The sequence below is a fragment of the Dipteris shenzhenensis genome, chromosome 7, assembly GCF_047967505.1.
Source record: "Dipteris shenzhenensis isolate YYH24624 ecotype China chromosome 7, Dip_SZ_1.0, whole genome shotgun sequence".
Classification (NCBI taxonomy): domain Eukaryota; kingdom Viridiplantae; phylum Streptophyta; class Polypodiopsida; order Gleicheniales; family Dipteridaceae; genus Dipteris; species Dipteris shenzhenensis.
The window spans coordinates 27,100,326-27,113,329 of NC_141602.1; positions in this window are offsets into that span (position 1 = coordinate 27,100,326).

Consider the following 13,004-nt stretch of genomic DNA (forward strand, 5'->3'; position numbering starts at 1 on the left):
GCATGACTCTCTTCCCTTGATGTCTCCATCTCTACATTCCACCTCCCATCATGTACATCCTCCTCTTCCCCCTCTTCCTTTCCTCTTGTGCCATAGTCCCCCTCTTCATTCCCACCCCTTTTAATCCCTTTTCCCCACCTATGTTAATGCTTCTCCCCTCACGTTCCCTTTTCCTCCATGGCCCTCAAGCGTCGCCATGCCTAGCATCTAGCCTCATGCCTCAAATTCTTTTCTAGTTAATATTGTTTGTGATTGAGCTTTGGGATAGTTTACTAGGCTGGCCTGGACTTAATGTGATTGTCCTAAACCGGCCCGGTGGTTGGAATATCATGAAACCGTGTGGTTGGTTTAGCTCAAACACCAGAACTAGGCTAGCTTGGACTTGATGTGATTGTCCTAAACCAGCTCGGTGGTTGGAACATCATGCAATCATGGTTGGGTCAGCTCAAACGCCAGTTATGTGATTGTTAGGCACTAAATGTGATTGTCCTAAACCAACCCAGTGGTTGGAATATCATGCAACCATGTGGCTGGTTCAGCTCAAACACCAGAACCAGGTTGGCTTGGACTTAATGTGATTGTCCTAAACTAGCTCAGTGGTTGAAACATCATGCAATAGTGATTGGGTCATCTCAAACACCAGTTAAGGCTAGAGGAGGTAGGCACTGGCAATGAAATGCATTTTTGTTAGTCTAGGATTAACTGCAAGCCCCACAAAATATAACCTTTGTAAATCCCAAACAACCACTGTGCTTGTTTCAGTAAATCCCAATCAATAAATCCCAAACAAGGGAAAACGTAAATCCCAAACAGTATACTAATCCCAAACAACCATCGAGCTTGTTTTAGTGACAATGACTATGCATGAGGGACCATCTAATTCATAGGTTCAGATTAGCATTCAATCGGTATCAAACTATAATAACAATGATTATGCATGAGGGACCATCTAAGTCACAGGCTCAGATTAGCATTGAGCCAGAATTAGACTGTAATAACAATGACTTTGCATCTAGTTCACAAGCTTAGATTAGCATTCAGCCGATTTATCAGGCTGTAATAACAATAGTTAAGAATGAGAATTATTATTATTACAACAACCTGATAAACCGACTGAATGCTAATATGATGTCCTATTTTGATCTTGCCTTTCTTTAGTTGATTGTAATAACAATGACTTTGCATGAGGGGCCATCTAGTTCATAGGCCCAAATTAGCATTGAGTTAGAATTAGTTAGAATTAGACTGTAATAATAATGACATTTCATTAGGGAACATCTAATTCGCACGCTCAGATTAGCATTAAGCTAGACATAGACTGTAAGAACATATCAGACTATTAGAATTTTTCGTTGATCGAGAAACCATCTAATCGCACGTCATGAGCAACAATCTAATTGCACGTCATGGCTAGATGATGATGTATATGACTGCCAATGCTAGGCTGGGCTACCAGCAAAGCTGGGTGTATGTGCCACTGCTCCTTCCCCTCATCCCATTGAATTATTATGATCTTGGCTCCAATGACTGAGAAATTCTCCCATGGCAACCATCTAATCGCTTGTCATGTCTAGATGATGATGTAAATGACCACCTAGGCTAGGCTAGGCTAGGCTACTAGCAAGCTAGGTGCATGTGCCACCACTCCTCCCCCCTCATCCCATTGAATTATCATGATCCTGGCTCTGATGACCAAGAAATTCTAGCCTGGCAACCATCTAATCCCACGTCATGGCTAGATGATGATGTAGATGACTGCCTATGCTAGGCTAGGCTACCAGCAAAGGAGAACTCAACTTGGTGATCATCTCTAACACACTGAGATCATGCGTCAGTGCACTAGATCTCACCACCATATTGAGTTCCATGTTTGATGTCGAATGTTGTGCTCGATTGAGCTCACCTCCAAGTTGAGTTTCCTCTTCCAGTGCCTTGAAAGAAGTTGCTATGAAAAAGGTTATTTCAATTATGAGGTGCTCGTATTGTCCCCTGCATACAAGGAGTTTTAGGTCAAAATTGTAAGAAATTCCTACCTACAATAGCACTACGAGGTGCTCGTATTGTCCCCTACATACAAGGCACCAGGTCAAAAGTGTAAGAAAGTGCTAATAAGGGCAAAAAGTGACACCCAGTCCTGCCCTAGTGCTAGTGTTGACAAGTGCTAAAAGTGTTTAAAGAACTGTCACAAAGACAAAGTGCTAGCATCTTTGTATGTAATATGTTTTATTAAATGTTTGCTTCAGATGTAATTTATTTTGTTTCAATTTCTATGTAATACTATTATTGCAAAAATTATCGGATGTAATTTCTTTTGTTTCAATTTCAATGTAGTACCATTATCGCCAAAACTATTATTGTTGTTACTTCGGTAGTGAAAGTGGCTGTAAAGAAGAACAAATGGCATATTTCTGCCCTCGTTTACATTTTATTGCAACCATAGGGATTGTTGCATAAGAAATTGTTGAAAAAGCTATTGTTACTATAGTGAAAATGGTTCCAATAACCAATGCGGTGGTTTATAACTATAATAACTTCAATAACTAGCGTGGTGGTTGCAAGGAAACTATCATAAATTGCAAATGTCTACATTTTCTTTAGCTTGGAACTAAAATAGCTCCAAGAACGTGTGTGGTGGTTGATAAATTGTTGCATAAGGAGTAATACGACTAATATCTCCAAAATAACATTATTTTCCTTGGTTTAGAACTAAAATAGCTCCAACATCCATCGCGGTGGTTGTAGATATGGACCTTGAGGGGTCCCCTTTGGAGATTAACATGCCATGGTGGTCTTCATGCCAACGTGGTGGTCTCTCCATGCCAACATCATTGCTTGAACCAGCACGGTGGTTAGCACAGCAAAAGATTGTGTTGTGCAGCGATAGATGGCAAAGCTGCGCAATGACACGTGGCAAGGCAAAAGTTTTGTGCTATAGTTAGGACAACGTGGTTGTGCTTGAACTAGCATGGTGCTCAATGCAACAAGATATTGTGTTGCACACTGACATATGGTGAAGCTACACAATGACAAATAGCAAGGCAAAAGCTGTGTGTAGTCAGGCCAGAGGCAAGCAATAGTCTCTGTGCTCGTGAGTAAATGCATATAGTGCCATGTCTCAAGCTCTGTGCTATTGATTATAATAAGATTGTGTCTCATTATTACACCAATGGGGCAATCATGATGCTAGAGAAACTTTCGACGAGAGTGCAGGTCCACACAAAATTCAAAATCTCACCCACCAATGCTTTGCATCGCAGCCCCAAAATGGCCCCGAAAATAGTTTTGCAATTGGCTACACCCAAGCAAACGTTGACCCAACAAACGAGATTGGAGTGTTGAATGCCTCTAACACCTACATAAACTTTCTTACGGACTACACTCAGTACCCACTTAGCTACATGCATATACATCACTACTCAAAGACATCTCAATTTCAATCCCTTGCCACCCCAATGGAAAAGGTGAGTACCTCTTCCACAACATGTCAAGATCCGGAACCCACTAGTCAAAGTAGCAAAATTCTTTGTTTATTGTTGCTACTCTCCTTGTTGTAATTACTGTCTAGTTTAGTTCCAACAAGAATGTAGATCTCTGCTTTAGGGACATATGTTTTAGTCGGTTGATTGTGCCTTTCTTGTTTGGCTCAGCTGAATGCTCTACTGCACTCTTTTCGCTTAGCATATATGTATCTCTAACATCCTTTGCACGAATGGGATTATCATTATTCTTGGTAACAATTTCGGTAGCTTGAAGTCGAACAACTATATTTTTGGCATAAGATCTATTGCTGCCTTCCCCTTTTTGTGTATCTTAGCTTCCCTTGTGTCCTTTGTTGTACTGATGTGTAGAATTTGCTTTAAGGCTTTGTTTCTAACCCCTTCTTGTTCAGCCCAATCAATTGGATTAATTGTATTCTTGGGAGATTCTCCCAAGTCTAGAGGTGGTTGTTTTCCCTTTGATCTTGTTACTGCCATTGCATCCACATCTGTGTGAGCTTTAGTAGTCTCCTTGTTTTTCCTAACTATTGTGCCTTCACCTTCCTCTTCAAGGAATGAGTTGTCTTGTTTGGTTGTATTGATTGTTGTGACAGGTCGACTAGTGTCCTGATGCCTAGTCTCCTTCAATTCCTCGATACTAATTAGGAATACCATATTAACTCCTACTGGTGGTTGTGCTGGGGGATTTGGATTCCCTCTTGAATTTTACAGCACAATTGGAATGCCTCTTTCCTCCCTATGCTTACACCATAGCTCACATTGTGGACCTTGCCTATGACCATCCACCCCACAATAATTACAACTTGATTCATGTTTGGTCTTTGTTGAGCTACCCAATTATAGCTATTTGGCCTTCTTGGTGCAATATTATTGAACCTTTGTTGCATTTGTCCTCTTATTCCAATGTAATTGACTATAGATGGTAGGACCACATCGTTTGCTACTTGAATATGATGGGGTACCCTCCCTATGAAGTTTGGGTTGTGCCAACACTTGTCTTTGTCATCATGATTGTCTTTGCCACAATATTCACAAGAAATCTTGTCTTTATTTGGTGACAACCTTAGGTTTTGAAAGTGCTCCTTGATCATTTGTTCCAATCTAGAGTCTCCTTTTGAGCTCTTATCCTCTTTCTTTTTTATCTTTGCCTTGTCCTTGGTCTTTGAATTCTTGTCCTTTTTCTTATTTTTGCTTTTGCTAGATTCCTCATCGTCAGAGTCTTCATTAGAGCTATCTGACTCTGAGTCTTCACTATCCTCATCCTCTACATCCAAATCAATTTCTATGTCTGAATTTGTGTCAGAGTCATGGGCTTTTATCTTCTTACCTCCTTCTTACCTTTCTTTGATTTTTTGTTAGGTCCACATCTTCTCTCAGCTCTTTGGGCTGCTTCCACCAAGTTGTTGAAGTCATTTGCTCCTACCAACTGGTCTTGTGCTACTACTGTAGTCTTCAATTATTTGTTCAGTCCTTTGTAAAAGTAGTCACTAAGTTGCTCTTGGGTAGGCCTTTGTGGGATAGCAACCTCTAGTTCAGATTTCTAAACTTCTGTGCATAGTCCTCCACTGATAGGTGCATCATATTCCAAAGCTTCTTAAGCATTACAAACCGGAGTTTTTTCTTTTTTGAATCGACTCGAGAATGAATTCTTCAAAGTATAATCATCTGCAAAATGAACAAGACCATACCGCATAAACCAACTCATTGCCTTACCTTCAAACGTAGTTGCAAATTGTTCCTTCTTCATTGCATCAGGCTTATGTCAGGTAGTTCCCCAAATCTACTAGCTATCCAACGGATCTCAAACTACCTGACATGGTTATTTGGGTCTAGTCCTCTTCCCATTACAGCTAATGAACTACAGGTGGACATGCCTGACATCCATAAAAGCACTATAGTCTTGAAAGAAGACAATGCTTACAAGGCAAAAGGTCATGGTTGGCCTGATGCTTTCTTCAAAGAACTACTACACTCAAAGGTACAAATTACCTTGGACCAGCTCCTGAATCTCGTACCTGCATTCAAAGAACAATTATTTCAAGGCTTACAAGAAGACAACCTACCAAATGCACCTAACAACATACTTGAGGAGGATTAAGAAGAAGCTGTAGAAATCTACACCTCACTGTGGAAGACGTGGATTATCAGTACCAACAATTGATGTGGACTACAAAAGACAAAGAATCCCTAATGTACTTATTGACATCAGATCTAGAACATATTGTCTAAAGAATTGTTCAAGAAATTCTACTCTAACGAATTAGCTCCAACACCCTTCTAAGTAAGAATGGCTGGCCAGAGAAGGATACAACCACTAGGAATTCTCACAGGTTAGAAAATCAGAATATGGGACTTAAGTTTTGTTGGGGTAAAGGCACATTGCCAACCCTTCATTAAAGATAGGACACCTATGACTGTCTTAAGACAGTCATAGGGTAAAACCTAATCCTAATAAAACTAAAGAGTTTGTGGTGTGGCTCATCACTTCACACCCGCACATTGGAGTCTTCTCTCTCTCTCACTCTCTCCCTCTTGCTCTCATTCCCCCATCAGGCCCTTCAACTGGTATCAGAGCCTACCTCTCCTACTCCACTCCCTACCCTAGCCTAACCACCCTCGACCTCTACCTAGAGCAGGTGACAGCACCGTACAGCGCCGTACGTCGTCCGTACATCCGTACGGACGAGCTTCCCGTTGAGCAGCCAGGGCGGCGACGCATTGCGCAGGTCAGGGCGGCACAGCAGATCTGGGCGCAGGACGGCAGCGCGTCGAGTAGCCAGGGCAGCGACGCATTGCGCAGGTCAGGGCGGCGCAGCAGCACGCCACTTAGAAAGGCAGCAGCACATCGGTGCATCGCGCAGGAGCTGCCGCAGGCCTCCTTCGCGCGCCGTACATCTGTACGGCCGTACAGTCGTACGGTGGCCGTACGTCCGTACATCCGTACGGACGGCCTTGTGCCGTACAGTACAGATTACCGTACTGTACGTTGACAGGTCTTTCAGTAGGGAGCTGCTTCTGATTTTTTGCAGCAGGGAGGTATTGTTTTGTTTTGGGATCTGTGTCAGAGGCAACTTCTCTCCTTGGATCTGGCTTTTGCACAAGTACAGTAAGTACGAAAGTACAAAAGGTACATTTTTTGTTTGGGGAAGAAAGAGAGGTGAAAGAGCACTCTGCTCTTCATTCCTCTTGATTAAGAATCATTTTTCAGTTCACAGAACTGTGTTTTCTTGAAAGTACAGCAAGTACCTTCATTTACCTCGTGCTTGAGGAAAAGAGAACCACAGTGTGTGGTTGATTGCATAGTTATTTTGTTCTGGGAAGGTAATGCCTTGATTTTGCAAGAGGACATATGCTTTTACTGGGTTTGAATCTCAGTTTATAGGTGAGCAGATCATAGGGCTTTTGCCCGGCAGGTGATGCATTGTATGCCTTGAGGCAGTGTGGTGCCAGAGAGCACACATTTGTCTTGATTTCCGCAGTGTCGAGGTGACATTTTCTTGCAGGTCACATTTCTTGTGCAACACTCAGAGAACCTCAGTTGAGCCACGCTTGGCCAGGGCGCATCGAGTTTACTCGGTCCCTAACTGTCCATCGTTGACAGTGCTCAAAAGGTTCCTCATTGAGTGTTTGTACGTTGGGATCTGTGTATGTCATTTCTACACAGGGCAGTATATGCATTACACTGGTGGATGATTTTGTCAGAGAGATTTTCATATTGCATGCTACCTCAGTGTTGAGGTGTTCTCCACTTGATTCAGGTGTCAGATCAAGGGGCTTTTGCCCAGACTTTGTTTGATAGCACTTGGGTTACCGACAGAGATCTTCAGATGCATTTTCTCCCCTTGGTATAAGGGTGATTGCTTGGGATTTATCCCATTTTCTGTTGCAGGTTTTGTGACAGGCTGAAGTGTCATTTTTTTTTGGGTGTTTGCCAAGTGGTTTAGCATATTAACTCAGTGCAATACCTCATCTGAGGTGGGAGAAGTGATAAGTACAGTCAGTACAGCAGTGTTTACAGCAGTGTTTGTGCTTTGTCAGATGATTATGCACTGTTAAGCACTTGTTGAGCAGCTGCAGCAGTCTGAAATTACTGTTTTTATGCCTCTTTGAGCACGGTATAGTGTGTCAGAAGGTACAGTATTTGCAGGGTCATTTACTGTTTTGCTGCAGATTTTCCTGACAGTAAAAAAAACAGCACCATTGAGAGTGCTTTTGGCTCTTGAATAGAGCAAGTTTTTTCTGAGAAATCAGAATTTTTATTCAGTCCTTTTTACTTCCAGGGAGTCAGGTACTTTCCTTATCTGATATGGCATCAGGGGGAAGTGATTCTTCAATTCTGAACATAAAGAAACTGGAAGGAGCACACAACTATGCATTATGGGCAGAACAGTGCTTGAATGTACTTCTGTTAAAGAAGATTGCTAAGCCCATAAGGGTGAAGGGTGTCAAGCCATCTGGAGCTGATGACTGGGAAGAGCTTGATTTGTCCGCAAGGGCAGCTATCATGCTCACTATTTCAAACACTCTTGTGTTCAATGTTCAGGCTGAAAAGACCTCTTATGGTCTATGGCAAAGGCTAGAAGAATTGTATGCCCAAAAGAGCTCAGCCAGTAAGGTTTATTGGCTGAAGAAGCTGGTTGATCTTCGCATGAAGGAAGGTACAGCTATGACCTCACACTTGAGTGAGTTCAATGCCATCTTTACACAGCTGATTGCACAGGGGTTGAACCTTGATGAGGAGTTCAAGGCTACCTTCTTGCTGTGTACCCTCCCTGAGAGTTGGCACACTTTCAAGACCACCCTGTCAAATTCGAATGTCACTCTTATTTATGCTGATGTAGAGAGCTCTCTCCTTATGGAGGAGATGAGCAGGAAGAATAATGCGGGCAGCAAGTCTTCAAATGCTTTGCAGGTACAGGATAGAGGCAGGACTCAGCAGAAGGGGAGATCTGCTAGTAAGTCCAATTCCCGCAGTCAGTCCCGTGGCAAAAAGGATATTGAATGCTTTTATTGTGGCAAGAAGGGACATGTGAAGTCTAAGTGCTTCAAGTTCATACGGGATCAGAAAGCCAAGAAGGCTGAAACAAAGGATGCAACAAATGCAAGCAAAGGCAAAGGCAAGGCCAAGGCAGATGACTTGGATGCAGTGAATGTTGCAGCAGAGGACAGTGACAGTGACATACATGATGTTTTATGCTCTTCTGCTGTAATAGCACATGCTTTGGTTATTGATGGCCATGACATGCACACCTGGCTCTTGGATTCAGGTGCTTCTTTTCATGTTACTCCTCATAGGGAGTGGTTTACTTCCTACACAGGTACTCATGGAGTTGTTCATCTTGGGAACAACTATGCATGTCAGATTGCAGGGATTGGCAGTATACAGATAGTATTTCCTGATGGACGCATATTCATGCTTGATGGTGTCCGCCATGTGCCGCAAATCAAGAAAAATCTGATTAGCACTGGCTTATTGGATGACAGTGGTTACCACACCACATTTGGGGATTCCAAATGGGTGATTACTGATGGCCAGGCTGTAGTGGCTGAGGGTTTTAAGAGTGATACCTTGTACCCTCTTTATGTTTCCAGTGTGGGTAATCATGTTGTTGCCATAACCGAGCTGCCAAAGGTTTCATTGTGGCATAGCCGGTTGGGACACATGTCTGTTAAAGGAATGCAAGAACTGTCACGTTTGGGTTATCTGCCGTCTCTTTCTTTTTCAGATTTGCCTACTTGTGATCATTGTATATTTGGCAAGCATTCTGTGACTCCTCATAAGAGGAGAACTCCCCAGAATAGAGCACCACTTGATCTAGTGCACACTGATTTGTGTGAGATGCCACAGTTATCACTAGGGGGTGCAAAATATTTTATTACTTTCATTGATGATGCCACACGCAAAGTGTGGGTCTATTTCTTGAAGCATAAGGGCGATGCCTTAGATGCTTTCAAGAAGTTTGTCGCTCAGGTTGAGAATCGGACAGGTCGCAGGCTGAAATGCCTCAGATCCGATAATGGGGGTGAGTATGTGTCACATGCTTTTGTGCAGTTTTGCCAAGCTAAGGGCATCAAACAGGAACTCACAGCTCCTCATAATGCATCTCAAAATGGTGCAAGTGAGTGTATGAATCGAACTATTTAGGAGAAGGTTCGATGTATGTTGTCTTATGCTGCATTACCCCATGGCTTTTGGGCAGAAGCCGTGCAAACAGCAGTTCACATTATTAACAGGTCGCCAAACAAGGCTTTGGAGTTGAAAGTGCCAGAGGAGGTGTGGTCTAGCAAGCCACCTTCATATAAGCACTTACGTGTATTTGGCTGCGAGTGCTTTGCTCATGTACGCAAAGAACTGCACACCAAACTGGATCCAAAGTCTATCAGATGCATCTTTATGGGTTATGGTGACGAAGGTGAAATGGGGTAAAGGTTATGGGATCCCGTTAAACGAAAGATTATACGCAGCAATGATGTCATCTTTAAAGAGGATAGTGTACACAAGGAACCCGTGCAACCTGTGGAATACAGGAGGGTTATTTATGATGATGTTGGACAGCAAAGAATGCCCATTTATATGCAGCAGCAGGCTGCTGCAGATCACCCTGTTCAAGAGGGTATACAGGTTGAAAATCAGCCAGATAATTTTGCCAATGATGCACCACTGGATATGCCAGTAGATGGAGCTGTAGCACAGCCAGATATGGTGGTACAGCCACCCGTCATGCATGAAGAACAGGCTGGACAGCAGCCTAATCCGGAACATTTTGTTAGGAGGAGCACCCGTGTACAACGGCCTCCTGCCAGGTTTGTTCCAGGAGCCAATACTGTGGCTGATTTTATCATGCTAACAGATTGTGGTGAGCCTTCCAGCTTCAAGGAAGCTATGGGAAGAACAGAGAAAAAGAAGTGGGAGAAAGCCATGCAGTCAGAAATGGACTCCCTACTTCAGAATGATACATGGGACTTGGTGCAGTTACCTGCAGGCAGAAAGGTTTTGCCATGCAAGTGGGTTTACAAAGTCAAAGTGGATTCAAATGCTTTACCTCGGTATAAGGCCAGATTGGTTGCCAAGGGATTTAAGCAGGAGAAGGGCATTGACTTTGATGAGATCTTTTCACCTGTAGTCAAGATGACTACTTTGAGAGCAGTGTTAGCTCTTGTTGCTCATGACGACATGGATTTATGTCAGATGGATGTGAAGACAGCTTTTCTTCACGGAGATCTCCATGATGAGATCTATATGAGTCAGCCAGAGGGATATGCTGTTAAAGGGAAAGAGCAGCTTGTGTGTAAGCTCAAGAGGAGCTTGTATGGACTCAAGCAGGCGCCAAGAGAATGGTACAAGAAGTTTGATGCCTTCATGCAGTCCCAAGGGTATCATAGGTGTGAGACCAATCATTGCTTGTACACCAAACGGGCAAAGGATGGCAGTTTGATGCTACTCATTCTATATGTGGATGACATGCTTATTGCCAGTAAATCTCAGCATGAGATTAGTGCTTTAAAGAAACAACTGCATAAGTCTTTTGACATGAAAGACTTGGGTGATGCAAATCATATTCTTGGCATGAGGATTACTCGTGACAGGTCCGAGGGACTTTTGTTTCTGTCACAGAAAGAGTACATTGACAAAGTACTGCAGCGCTTTAAAATGGAGGGGGGGAAGTCTATTAGTACCCCGTTGCCTCCACATTTAAAACTCAGCAGTAAGGACAGCCCCAGATCAGATGATGATAAGGTTGAAATGGCCAAGGTTCCGTATGCATCTGCAGTTGGATCTTTGATGTATGCCATGGTTGCCACTCGTCCGGATATTGCTTTTGCGGTGGGAGTCATCAGCACGTATATGGCAAATCCAGGCAAGAGGCACTGGGAAGCAGTGAAAGGTGTCTTGAGGTATCTCAAGGGTACCAAAGACTTGTGCATATGCTATGGTAGGCAGGATGCATCGGTGCATGGTTTTACAGATTCAGACTATGCAGGGAATGCAGATAACCGGAAGTCTACTACCGATTATATTTTCACATTTGCAGGAGGTGCTATATCATGGGTGTCTCGGTTGCAGAAATGCATTGCACTGTCAACTACTGAAGCTGAATATGTTGCAGCCACTGAGGCTTGCAAGGAATCAATATGGCTTACTCGGCTGGTGGGAGATTTGGGCATTACAGGAGATATGCCAGTTTTGCATTGTGATAGTCAGAGTGCTATCATGTTGGCAAAGAATCCGGTCTTTCATCAGAAGACCAAGCACATAGAAGTGAAATATCATTTCATCAGTGGAAGACAAGCGACTTGAGCTTGTGAAAGTGCATACTGATGATAATCCTGCAGATTTGCTCACTAAGAGCTTGCCTACAGAGCGGTTTGCACATTGCCGCCACATCATGGGATTAGGATGAGACCATTCTTATTATATGGTCTTGTATACAGTAACTGTATATTGCTGTAATTTTTTATTCTTTTCTCCCCTTTAGGCACATTGGCCTTTAGGTGGGAGGTTGTTGGGGTAAAGGCACATTGCCAACCCTTCATTAAAGATAGGACACCTATGACTGTCTTAAGACAGTCATAGGGTAAAACCTAATCCTAATAAAACTAAAGAGTTTGTGGTGTGGCTCATCACTTCACACCCGCACATTGGAGTCTTCTCTCTCTCTCACTCTCTCCCTCTTGCTCTCATTCCCCCATCAGGCCCTTCAAGTTTCACTATGACATTTCCACATAGAGGAAAGAGATAGTTCCTTCTCCATGCTCTTAGGTAGAGCTTGGCTCTGGGCTGCAAAAGTAAAACAAGATTGGGGAGCTAAGAGGATTACCATCAGAAAGGGCAAGAGAAAGTTCAAGGTCTCCCTAACAACAAAAAAGAGTTTCCCTAGACATATGCAGCCACCATTAGAGGCAGAAGGAGCCAACATGGTGGCTAAACTAGAGGAAGATGAAGAGGAAATGTTCTTGAGAATGAACCCATTAGTGATACCTCTATTCGAGGTGGATGTCCAAAGCATTGTGAAGTAGTACATTGGTATATAAGGCCAACCACTAAATTCTGAGCAGACTCTGCAAACTTCACAGGCACACAAATTTCGACAGATGTCGGATATGAATTCTGTAGCTATATAACATAATGATGCAACTAAGTTAGACAATGAGGATACTACATTGGATGACAATCACAAAACAAGTGTGTAGGCCATCATTGAGGCAAAGCAACAGTTTGAAGAACATATGAAAAGAAGTGCAAGAGTAAAAGAGGATGATCTCAAGGAAGTGAATCTTGGAGACCCTAGTAGTGACCCAAAAATAGTGCTTGTAAGCACTCAACTTCAAGAGGTATTCAAAGAACACCTCAAATAGTTGTTGATTGAATTCAAAGACATGTTTGCATGGCATTATAGACATATGAAGGGGTAAGATCCTACATTCTACCAACACAGGATGAACTGGACAAACTACACAAGTTTGGATTCATCTATCCCTTGGATCACGTGACATGGTTGTCACCAA